Source organism: Cherax quadricarinatus, chromosome 47 (genome assembly GCF_038502225.1).
Source record: "Cherax quadricarinatus isolate ZL_2023a chromosome 47, ASM3850222v1, whole genome shotgun sequence".
Classification (NCBI taxonomy): domain Eukaryota; kingdom Metazoa; phylum Arthropoda; class Malacostraca; order Decapoda; family Parastacidae; genus Cherax; species Cherax quadricarinatus.
This window is the reverse complement of record NC_091338.1, coordinates 21,620,284-21,632,305: the sequence shown is the minus strand read 5'-3', so window position 1 is coordinate 21,632,305 and position 12,022 is coordinate 21,620,284. Positions and strand designations below refer to the sequence as shown.

The following is a 12,022-nucleotide window of genomic DNA, read 5'->3' as shown; positions in this document are numbered from 1 at the left end:
CGGAATGTTATCGGTCTGTCACTTTTTCTAGTTCTTGTGGATGGTAGAATGTAGAAGATACAAAATTCAATTTCCTCAAGGAAGGGGACCTTAAGAGAGCCGGTAAACGTATCTTGATCGTGTTATTCTCTTCTTTGGATGAAATTCGATTCCTCTTCCTCAAACGATGAAAAAATCACTGCTTAATAGAATTTAATAAAAGGTTTAAACTCGTTATGTGAAGCAGTTTTAAATGTTGATTCCAAATCTGATCATATATATATATATAAGCCTACCTTCAAACAACCTGCAGATATAAACTAACATCCTTCTGATAACTTACCACAGAACATATCACAAACTTGAAACAGGAACTTGCATATCCTTGTTCAGGTTAGGTGAGATTCGTCAGAAAACAGGACAGTTGTTTCCTGACGCGGGTCTTAGTCAGGTGATGACCCGCAACTTGGTCCTCTGACCGAGGCCTTCCACTGACTTACCTCTCAAACAATTTAAAAAGTTTTATTTAATTTCTTTTCTTCATATGGCTGAACCAAAATTTTGCTTTATAATTGCCCTTGATTTACGTCTATTTTACTATACGTTAATGATTTGAGTGTTTCATGCAAATAATTGCAAATAATTCATGAAAGTTCTAATTTAAAATATATATAAGAACCATTGTTTGCTAAAATTGCACAAATTTGATTAAATGCAAAACATTGCCTTTGTCTTTTTTTGATGCAGTGCAACTCACCAAATGTTGCACGTTTTATGCATTTTAAGTAAAAATACAATGTATAGTAAGAAGTTGTTAGAAATATTAAGAAATTTAAAGAAAATAATTTTTCCGGGTTACTTGCATAAGCATGAATTAATTGCAGTAAATAAAAAATATAATTTGTCGGTTTATAACTCACTTGTGACATTAATCTAGATTTTCTAAAGCTGATATTTGCAAAAATGTCTTCACTCTTCAGTAAATATTATTTTTTTTTTGTCGGATTTCTACTCTATGACTTCTTCTTAGTTAACACCATTTTTTTTTTAAATTTTCAGATGATACATAAATCTGCAAGTAGTCTTGTAAAAAAAATTCGGTAAGTTATATATATTCTTTAACTGTGCTATTTTTTTACGATGTTAATGTTTTTCTTTAAACAAATCTGAAAAATGCAATGTTTGCATTGGCAAAAAAGTTACGAAGAAAGTCTACCGCGATTCCTTGCAGTTTAAAGGAAAAGGAGCAACTTTTGAAAAAAGTGTAGATGGAAAAATACAGTAATTGTAAGCTTTATATAAGACAACGTTCCCCTACACAGCAGACTGTTTCGTCTGCTGTCCAGGTGGAAAATTGTCTTAAAGTTTGCAATATCTGCTTGTGTTTGTATCAACTTCAGTTTGCCAGTATTTCCATACCATTTACCAATACTATTAGAAAAAAGAGACAACACACACACACACACACACACACACACACACACACACACACACACACACACACACACACACACACACACACACACACACACAGTGGAAGGAGGGGAGGATACACTATGAAAGGCGGCAGAAAGAACAACATTAGATTGAAAACATCAAAGAAATAGGCGAGGAGAACATGACTGATATAGTAAATTTTCAGAGAATAGGGTAGTACTTGAAGGAAAGAAATTATCTGGTCAAGTTGATTTTCAAGACAGAAACCATGTGAAACAGGATCCTGCAAGAGAAACCATGGCTGAAGGAATCATTAACATACAAGAGTGTTCTAGACCGAGACAGAACAAAAACAGAACGACAGCAGCTGAGAGAGAGGGCACAGAAGCGAAAGGTGCTAGGAAGAGAGACAAGGACAGAGTCAGCAGAGGACAACCAGAGCAGGGAAGAAGAACAAATGCAAGCACACACAAAGCCATCCCCAGAGCCCCACAACCAAACACGGTATCCCAACACAAACCACAATCCACACTTACAGCCCCCACTCCACACTACACTGTAGAATCCCACAGCACACAGCCAGATCCCCCACCCTCAGAGACCCCCAGAAAACAGTGATGGAGAGGAAACTGACGGTATGGTACACCAACGCTGATGGAATAACGAGTAAGTGGGAGGATTGGCACGAAAGAGTCAAAAAGTCATCACCGGATAACATAACTCACAGAAACCAAGCTCACAGGAATGGTAACAGATGCCATTTTTCCAATGGGATATCAGATCCTGAGGAAAGACAGAGGGAACAGAGGGGGTGGAAAAGTGGCACTGCTCATCAAAAACCTATGGGATTTTGATGAGCTGGAGAAAGGAGACAGAGGAGAAACAAGAGACTACATAATAGGAATACTTCAGTCTGGAGGTCCCAAGATGGTAATTGCAGTGATGTATAACCCACCACAGAACAGCAACAGGCCAAGGCTATAATATGATGAGAGTAACAAAGCGATGGTTGACACACTGGCTGAAGTGGCCAGGAGGGCTCATGCGAGCAGGGAAATGCTGCTGATTGTAGGTGACTTCATTCATCAGGAGGAAAACAAGAATCGAGGACAAGGTAATCTGACTGAGGAAAGGAGGAGGAGAGATCACAAGAAATGACTGCGAAGTATGTGAGGAACTCAACATGAGATTCAAAGAAGTGTTCACAGAGGAGACAGAAGGACCTCCAGAAAGACAGAGAGGTGGGATACACCATCAAGTGTCGGACACAATACATACAACCGAGGAAGAAGTGAAGAGGCTGGTAAGTTAGCTAGATACCTCAATGGCGATGGGACCGGATAACATCTCCTCATGGGTCCAGAGGCGCTATGTGTACCCCTAAAAACAATTTTCAACACTTCTATCGAAACAGGGCGACTACCTGAGGTATGGAAGACAGCAAATGTAGTCCCAATTTTTTGAAGACAGACACAAAGCATTAAACTGCAGACTGGTGTCACTGACAAGTATAGTAAGCAAAGTCATGGAGAAGATTATCAGGAGAATAATGGTGGAACACTTAGAAAGGAATGAGCTTATCAACGACTGCCAGCACGGTTTCAGGGACGGGAAATCTTGTGTCACAAACCTATTGGAGTTCAATGACAGGGTGACAGCAGTAAGACAAGAGATGGGTGGGTAGATTGTCTTTTCTTGGACTGTAAGGTGGTGGTTGACACAGTTCCACACAAGAGATTATTGCAAAAGCTGGAGGACCAGACAGGGATAACAGGAAAGGTACTACAATGGATCAGGGAATACCTGTCAGGAAGACAACAGTGAGTCATGGTACGTGGCGATGTGTCAGAGTGGGAGCCTGTGACTAGCGGGGTTCCACAGGGGTCAGTCCTAGGACCGGTGCTGTTTCTGTTATTTGTGAATGACATGGCGGAAGGAATAGACTCCGAAGTGTCCCTGTTTGCAGATGATGTGTGGTTGGTGAAAGGACCAATCGGACGAGGACCAGGCAGAACTATAAAAAGATCTAGTGAGGCTGCAGGCCTGGTCCAGCAACTGGCTCCTGCAGTTCAACCCCACCAAGTGCAAAGTCATGAAGATTGGGGAAGGGCAAAGAAGACCGCAGACGGAGTACAGCCTAGGGGGCCAGAGACTACAAACCTCACTCAAGGAAAATGATCTTGGGGTGAGTATAACACCGGACACATCTCCTGAGGCGCACATCAGCTAAATAACTGCTGCAGCATATGGGCGCCTAGCAAAACTAAGAACGTCATTCCGGCATCTTAATAAGGAATCGTTCAGGACCATGTACACTGTGTACGTTAGGCTCATGTTGGAGTATGCGGCACGAGTTTGGAACCCACACTTTGCCAAGCACGTAAGGAAACTGGAGAAAGTGCAAAGATTTGCAACAAGACTAGTCCTGGAGCTAAGGGGTATGTCCTATGAGAAGATATTAAGGGAAATCGACCTCACGACACTGGAAGACAGGAGAGATAAAGGGGATATGATAATGACATAAAATACTGAGAGGAATCGACAAGGTGGACAAAAAATGTTCCAGAGACGGGACACAGGAACAAGGGGACATATTTGGAAGTTGAAGACTCAGATGAATCACAGGGATGTTAGGAAGTATTTCTTCAGTCACAGCGTTGTCAGGAAGTGGAATAGTTTGGAAAGTGATGTAGTGGAGGCAGGATCCATACAAAGCTTTAAAAAAAGGTATGATAAAGCTCATGGAACAGGATGAGTGACCCAGTATGTTATGAAGAAATTGTAATCCTAATCCCCAACAACATCGCAACACAGACATCAGCTTATTTTTCAAATCACAAAAGTATCATACATAATACTCACATTGGTGACGTGTTTCAACAAACACAAAACAGAAATGGGCAAAAATATTGTGATTGCATTATTGCGTAAAAGTGGTGGAGAGAAAACATTACAGATTTTCCATCTGTGATAAACCTAGAGTAAGTACCTGACCAGCCGGGTTACGTGCGGCAACAGTAACAGCCTGGTTGATCAGGCTTTCATCCACCATGAGGTCTGCTCACAGAAAGAGCCGCGGGAGCGTTGACAATCGAAACCCTTTCAAGGTATAATCTCTAGGTATGTTTGAGTCCACCTTCCACTGTACTAAAGTGAATAATTCTTCATCATTAGAAGGTACATCAATATATATACTCGTGGATATATATTGATATACCTCAACTTGAGTTCTAGGATTTTATATTTTTTTCTGGTAGTGTAATGTATATACGTATAATGCGTATTTTTAATTTTTAATGCGTGTTTTTTTTCTATTTAGTGTTTTTCATTAATGTTTAAACTATATAATTGACATTAGTCATTTAATTCATTGTAATGAGAGACGTTGCTCAAGTTCTGAACAATAATTTTTTTATTTTCACATAACAGTTAATACGAGAAAGTACATTTTTTCTGTTAAGTTTTCGAAATGTTTTTGAAGCTTTAATAGTACTATAAGCGCTGAATAATTTAGTATTAAGATTAATATTATTTGATTTTATTCAAACTTATACTTTCGTAACTGGTTTTTGATTATGTGATCATGAGATTACTGAATATGGAGATATATTAGAGAAATTTTATGGTTTCCATTTTCAATTTGCAAACCTCACAGCGTAGTTGTAATTAGTACTGAGTAATTACGTCGGTATCTCAAAACATGTCACTTAACATCTAACTTCCTGGGGTTATATAAAATTTACTGAACAAAATCGTTTCTTATATACCGAACATGGTTGTCATATTTTCTAAAGTAAAATATTGGAAAAATATTGTTATCGGAATTGGTTGAAAATTGGGTATGGGTACCGGCAAGCTTTTTATCTTCCCTGACTCACAAAATCGTAATGACACGATTGCAAACAAACCATATCACTTAGCCACCGGGCCAGCTAGCCACAATGAGATTCATCCAACTAGGTATATTTCTACATTGTAGGAAAGTATGGTTTGTGTGCAGTTGTGTCATTACGATTTCGTGAGTCATGTTGACGGCTTTGAGGGGACTTAAGCTAGAGTTCGTCACGGCCACGCTAGCTGGAGAATCGTCTGTAAAAACTTGTATTTGTGGTCACAGTGGTGCCTATGCTAACCTTCCTATGGTGTAGAAATATACCTAGTTGGACTAATCTTATTGTGGCTAGCTGGTCCAGTGGCTAACGCGATGGTCTGGAGTTTTGAGATTTTCTGATCGCGGGTTCTATCCCCACCAGTGGTATGGTTTTCTTTTTAATTTCCCCTTCCTGATCCCAAAATGTATTTTATTATAAGCAATGGTACCATCGATAGGGCAACCAAAGACATTTCATGACTTTTCAAGACTCTATTACAAATTAAGAATTTTTTTTAAGAACCATTTAAAATTTTATTAAAGTAAAAACTATAATTAGCATATTAAAAACACAACGGTTGGCATTAGTTCTCATAAGTGCCTAGGTTTTGTTTAAGAAAGTAAGTATAATGAGCTGCGATTTTCAGCTCAATGTCTGAAGGGCAAACAACCAATACTTTGAAAGATGTTACGCTCATAGGTTGGTGTGGTACATGTTCCATATCACTGAATATGAAGGCTTACCTAGCACTTGTCCTGTCCAGCAGTTCTGGCCTTGACATTCTTGCCTCCTCATTCACACAGATTCTGTTTATGCCACAATGTCTCAAAACCATGTAACATCCTTGCCTCCTCCTCCACAGATTCTGCCTGTGTCACAGTACCTCTGACCCACGAAGGATTCTTCATTCTTGCGCTGATAACAGCTTTTACGTCCATCAAATCTGAAGAATATAATTTATGTGGTATACAAAATATATAATTCAATAAATCTGATGAGTTACTCATCAAGTTGCTGGTATATTATACTATTTTCAACAGGTCATTAAATTTTATATAAATCTCTGGAATATGAATGTCAACAAGAAGTTGTTCTTTTTATCTGTTAAGGTCAAATTGACTCCCCAAAAAAACATTAAATAGCATGAATTCATAATAAAAGAACTTGCAATAATTTTTAATAGCTTGTAGCTTCACATTATCTGGTAGATGAGATAAAATTAAGAAATGCTTAATTAAGAGTTTTTTTTTAATCTGTCAATAATAACAAAAATAATTATAATTGTTGCTATTCTAACAACATTGGTAATCAAATATAATAATAATAGCAACTGTTGCTATAATTATATATAATTACCAAAAGAACAATAATGTCGCTGCCTTTAAGTGCCACCACTCAGTCTATCACAATGTAATTTCACTTACAGCGGGACTTGGCACGCTCGCTGAGAGATGAATTATCATTGTGGAAACCAAGTGCGACACTTGAGGCAGCTGGACCTGCTGACTCTCCCGGCTCATATCAACGCGAGAAGCCAAGAATGTTACGTGGGCCAGAGATATTGTGACATAGGCAGAGTCAGTGTGAAGGTGGACGCAAGAATATTACGTAGGTCTGTAACAAGAAGAGTAATTATGCAGTCAGTGACACAGCAAGATGAACACGTAAGAAGCTAGAATAATTAAAGCTACAACAGAGTGTATGCAATAAATAAAAAAAATCCCTAATTTCTAGAGAAAACTAGGTGACTTTTCTGTCCATTCTACAACAATGCTGGCATTATGCATCATCATATTTCTCGGTATTGAATCGAAACGTGATTTAGCTTTACTTTTTGCTAATTAGTCAATTGTTTGTGAAGGAATAATTTAGTATTTTTTTTTATTTTGGTCAGAAATACATATTCCAAAAAATACTCCATTCTTTAAATGTTTTGCAATTAAATAGTTACTTAAGTAATTGGCAGGGAAGGTATTTTGGTCGCCAAATAAAACTTTTTTTAAGAGCCTGGAATTTTGTGGTGTACAACTTTTTCTCAGAATTTGAGTCATCGTTGTGACTCATGATCCAGTGGGTGCCACTCTCTCCACCTTGAGGAATGTAAGAAACCAGATTGCTACCAGTAAGGTCACTAATTACCTATGTTTTCATAAAGACAGATATCAACGTGAAAGATGAAAATTGCAATTAAATAAGTACAAAATTTTATATTTTTTATATCAAATTTATTGATTTTTGGTGCAATCATTATGATGAGAATGAAAAATGGCTACTGGCTAATTGCACATATTATCAGAAAGGGAGGACATGTGTTGACTCAGCTCAACATTTTTTTACCAATTCTATATTATAAATCATTTCATAATTGGCTTGCAAAAGATTATGAAAGACTTAATTTTTTATTTTTGTTTTGAAGGTAACATGATTTTTTCTTAGTTTCATAAAAAAAAGCAAATGATCTACCATCAAATGGAGTAATCCATCAGAAAATGTAATTACATCGGAGCATCTCCTATGAGAACCATTATTGCTGCCAATCAACACCGAGGAGAAAATATTAATGATAAACTACGAAAACGTTTGGATGAAACTGGAATCATTACCATCTAATGCAGCAGAAGCTGTGATTCCATATTTACATCAAACGCACATGTACAACGTCAGAGTCAGGGAGTATTACGAAAGTCAAAACGTGAACCTTCGTAACTAAGAGTGTGAGGTTCTTACGTTAAACGTTTTAGCTTATATTTGAAATGTTTGGTTAATGGAAGATATTCTTTCTTGAACACGAGTCTCTAAATCGTAATAACACCACTGTCGGCAACTCACGGAACCGGGGGGAGTCATACCCATGGTGAACAATGAGTAAGACAGTGGACTCACCAGTCATTGTGAGGCTGTCCTATAGCCAGCCCGCTAACCACTGCACCACGACTGAAAAGGTGATTACAATACTCATCATTATGCAGTCATGGGGGAGCGCTAAACCCGTAGGGGTCGTAGAGCGTCTGGGGGAATGGGAGGTATTCAGGTTCGATCCAAGGAAGGGAAAGGCAAGTCCAACTCCTTGGATTAAGAGGCTCTCACAAGCATCAAGAAACCCTCCTTGCGTCTCCACTATTACAATTACCTCTTTTCGACAGATGAAGTCTGCTACACATGCTTCAGTAAAGATACCCGTGTGTTGCACATGCATCTTTCTCATCAACATGTCATTGCAAACCATTTGTGATATGCTACAAGGCGAATCAGTCCTAAAACTAGTGTGCCACTGCGGTAGCCACTGTACTACGCCGTCATGGCAAGGTAGGTAGCTAGCTGGCCCACTAGCTCTAGCACTGGTTCGCCATGAGTTTGAATCCTACCCTTTCTGTAAGTCTAAAGAGAGTCACGTAATTCTTCCTGTTAGTAAAAAGCATATCTTTGTAAACAGGCAAGTCGAGACACCAAGCTGTCTTCTAAAGCATCGATTCATAAAACCAGTAGTAAATGGAAGGATAAGTGAGCAATCCAAGTACAGGATGGTCTGCAAATTGTAGTAATTGACTTACATGCAACAGATGCCCATTACTTACTGTTTTCAAAAGAGATCAAATAAGCTGATGAAATATCTGTTCTTTTAGAGAAAGAAGTTATTGTGCAAAAATGATTAAAAATGTATTTGTATGAACTAACAGAGTCAGTCGTATTCTACCTTGCTTACAAGTGAATAAAAGATTAATTATTATAAATAAATATTCATCTGAATGTTTGGTGCTCTCTGAAAATGACCCAAAACAAATTTAGCTCAATGAAATAATGTCGTTGTCTTACTTACATTCCTTGCTCTGCCTCATGCCAAGAATGCTGAGAAGACGAATGTTTCAATATCTTTAACCACTACTTTATGGCAAAGTTAACAGAAATTTTTCAACTCCGATTTATACCAATAGGCCCCTGGCTGCCTTCAAGAGGGAGCTAGACAGTTACTTAAAGTCGGCGCAGGATCAGCCGGGCTGTGGTTCGTACGTTGGACTACGCGCGACCAGCAGTAACAGCCTGGTTGATCAGGCCCTGATCCACCGGGAGGCCCGGTCGTGGACCGGACCGCGGGGGTGTTGATCCCCGGAATACCCTCAGGGAGACTCCAGAGATGGAGTCATTCTAGCAGCATCCCCATCAGTATGACAGTGAAAAGTTGATTTCGTCTTTCAAAAATATGATCTTATCAGTAAATCTGATAAAATAATATGTTGATCTACATGTCTTTATGTATTCATAGATGATTGGTGACAACACTAGCAGCAATTTTTGTGATTTTTGACATTCTTCGAGGATATCCTAGTGGTATCCACTGGATTATCTGTCTAGATACCTCCAGGTTCATCCATTTTTCCACCAAATTCAGATGATTGTGACGTGAGGCATAAAGAAAAAGCCTACTGTATAGAAACCGAAAATATAATCAGTACTTTACAAATGTATATCGCCATATAAAATTCGGTATAAAGTTCAAAGATGGCATCGGAGTTGAATATAAATATTGCCAGAAAAAAATAAGAGGACAGATATCGACAGACACACAAAAACAAGGACGAAAAATTATTAGGCGAAAATTCAAACGATGGAAATAAAGAAATAAAGAAAAAGACAAGCACATGCACATGTCCTACATTTCAGGTCTAAGGTTCTATTAACCTTCAAAATGCATTTAGAAAATGATGCTGAGATGATGTGGTGAGGCAGCTGATCTCCGTCAACCAGGATCACAGTTACCCTCGAATATATTAAGAGTATTACAGGAAGCACTGAATACAACATTCAACTGCACTTCATTTAGATGAGAAAATAATCAGAAACACATACAAACAGACCAACAAATAGACAGACGGTCAGACAAAGAAACCTACAGATGGGAGACAGTAGAATAAATACCGAGACCATCACGGTAGAGTAACTTTCTAACTCAGACTGACACTCCCATCAGAGAGTTGGAACCGAAAGTGTGGGAGAGTGTTTGAGTTTACTCACCCAGTTGTACTCATCAAGCTGTGTTTGCGAGGGTCGTGACACTCTTCGTGATCTCGCCTCTCTCAGCTGTGCGCCCTTGTTCCTGGTCCTCTTCTGTCGAATATCCTGTCTTTCACTGCTCTCCATGCCTCATGGGATTGTGTGTCTATTTATTATATCCCCCGTTATTACCATTTTCCAAGGCTCGTTTGACTCAGATCTTAATCTCGTCGGGTTTCAGAGTCCTCTCAAGTCAAGTTCCTGAACAAGTCTTGTTGCAAACCTCTGGACTTTCCCGGGAGTATTCAGATTACTTTTCATTAAAAGGTTTCATTAAAAAGTGTCATTAAAGGGGACTTTAAAAGGTTTCATTAAAAGTGTCATTAAAAGGTTCCATTAACAGGTTTCATTAAAAAAGTATCATTAAAAGGTTTCATTAAAAAGGGACATTAAAAGGTTTCATTAAGTGTCATTAAATGGTTTAATTACAAGTCTTCATGCCGAATTTACATACTTCATTGTCGGATCTGAATATTTCGTGAACACTGCCGTAAATTAATATTTTTTATTGTTTTCTTAATGCAATTTTGGTATTTGTCTGTCTCATGAATGCTGCCGATAATTGTACGGTTTATGGGCCCCGCCATTGAAATATTTGACACGATTGCATCCCTTGGGTCCCTTTCTTTCCCGGTTACTATCAATTTTCTTATCCTTGGGCCCCTGGACGACTCTACATTTCCAGTATCCATTTTTTTTTAAGATTCTCGTAACTACTTGGGTTGAATTCTTCCAACCATTATCTTAGACTGAGTTTTCACTTTTATCACCTTCAGACCCTCACCATAAAAAAAATATGTAGTTGATGACATGTCATATCAACAAACATGACAGAAAGACGATACTAGCAGTGCTAAGATTAATTTACAGAGGAAATATAATCAGTAAATAAATGTTTGTTCCGTGTGTAGATTTAAAAACAAACACATCTGCAATAATAAAAGTTTTCTGTTAGATAAATGAATACAGATGGCAACGTTTCGCTCTCCAGGAACGGTAAAGGCTTGACAAAGCTCCTATAGAGCGATACGTTGCCACAATAAAAAGTCACATTAGTTGCATCCGTGTCCATTTACCTAACATTTTGTAGGTATTTATCCCATTAATAAAACTTATCTGATATAGACCACTTGATTAAGTTCTCTTTCCTGCTAAAGACAGTATGACTTCATAGCACTAGCCCAGTATGAATATTCATTCATACATAAACCATTTATTCAATATCTCTCTCCTAATAAAAATGGTATGAATTCATAACACGAGCTCACTGAATATTCATTGATACACTGGATCTCCGTCGCACTTGCGGCTCCAAGCACTTACACATCAGCACTCTATGTAGTATGTAAACCTTTATAGGCGAGGCTATACTTCTGTTGGCTCGTTGGCGCCAATACATGGCCTCTTAAACGTGAGGGTTCGCTTACGTTTTGGGGAGACGTGATACAAAGTGATGAATAGAGTGAAGAGCAGCAGGGGATGAGTGGGTGTTGGGGAGAAAAAGGGCGAGGAGTGTGAAACGTCAGTGAATTCATTGTGGATGGGAAAAAGGCACGAAAATGTGTTTTTTTTTCTTAAATAAACAACAGGAAAAGATTTTCACTTGACTTTCAGGCACTTGGCACTGGCACTTTTTCTTGCCGCCTTCCACTCACGTTCACACCCCCTTCCTCTCTCTCCCTCAG

General features: G+C 38.6%; 1 long non-coding RNA gene across 1 annotated transcript; it reads left to right on the top strand.

Moving 5' to 3' along the window:
* Positions 1-1,036: 1,036 nt before the first annotated feature.
* LOC138854034 (uncharacterized) lies at positions 1,037-7,418 on the top strand. The gene is made up of 3 exons (XR_011393217.1): positions 1,037-1,079; positions 6,151-6,252; positions 6,715-7,418. It is a non-coding gene; the product is annotated as an uncharacterized lncRNA (long non-coding RNA).
* Positions 7,419-12,022: the final 4,604 nt, after the last annotated feature.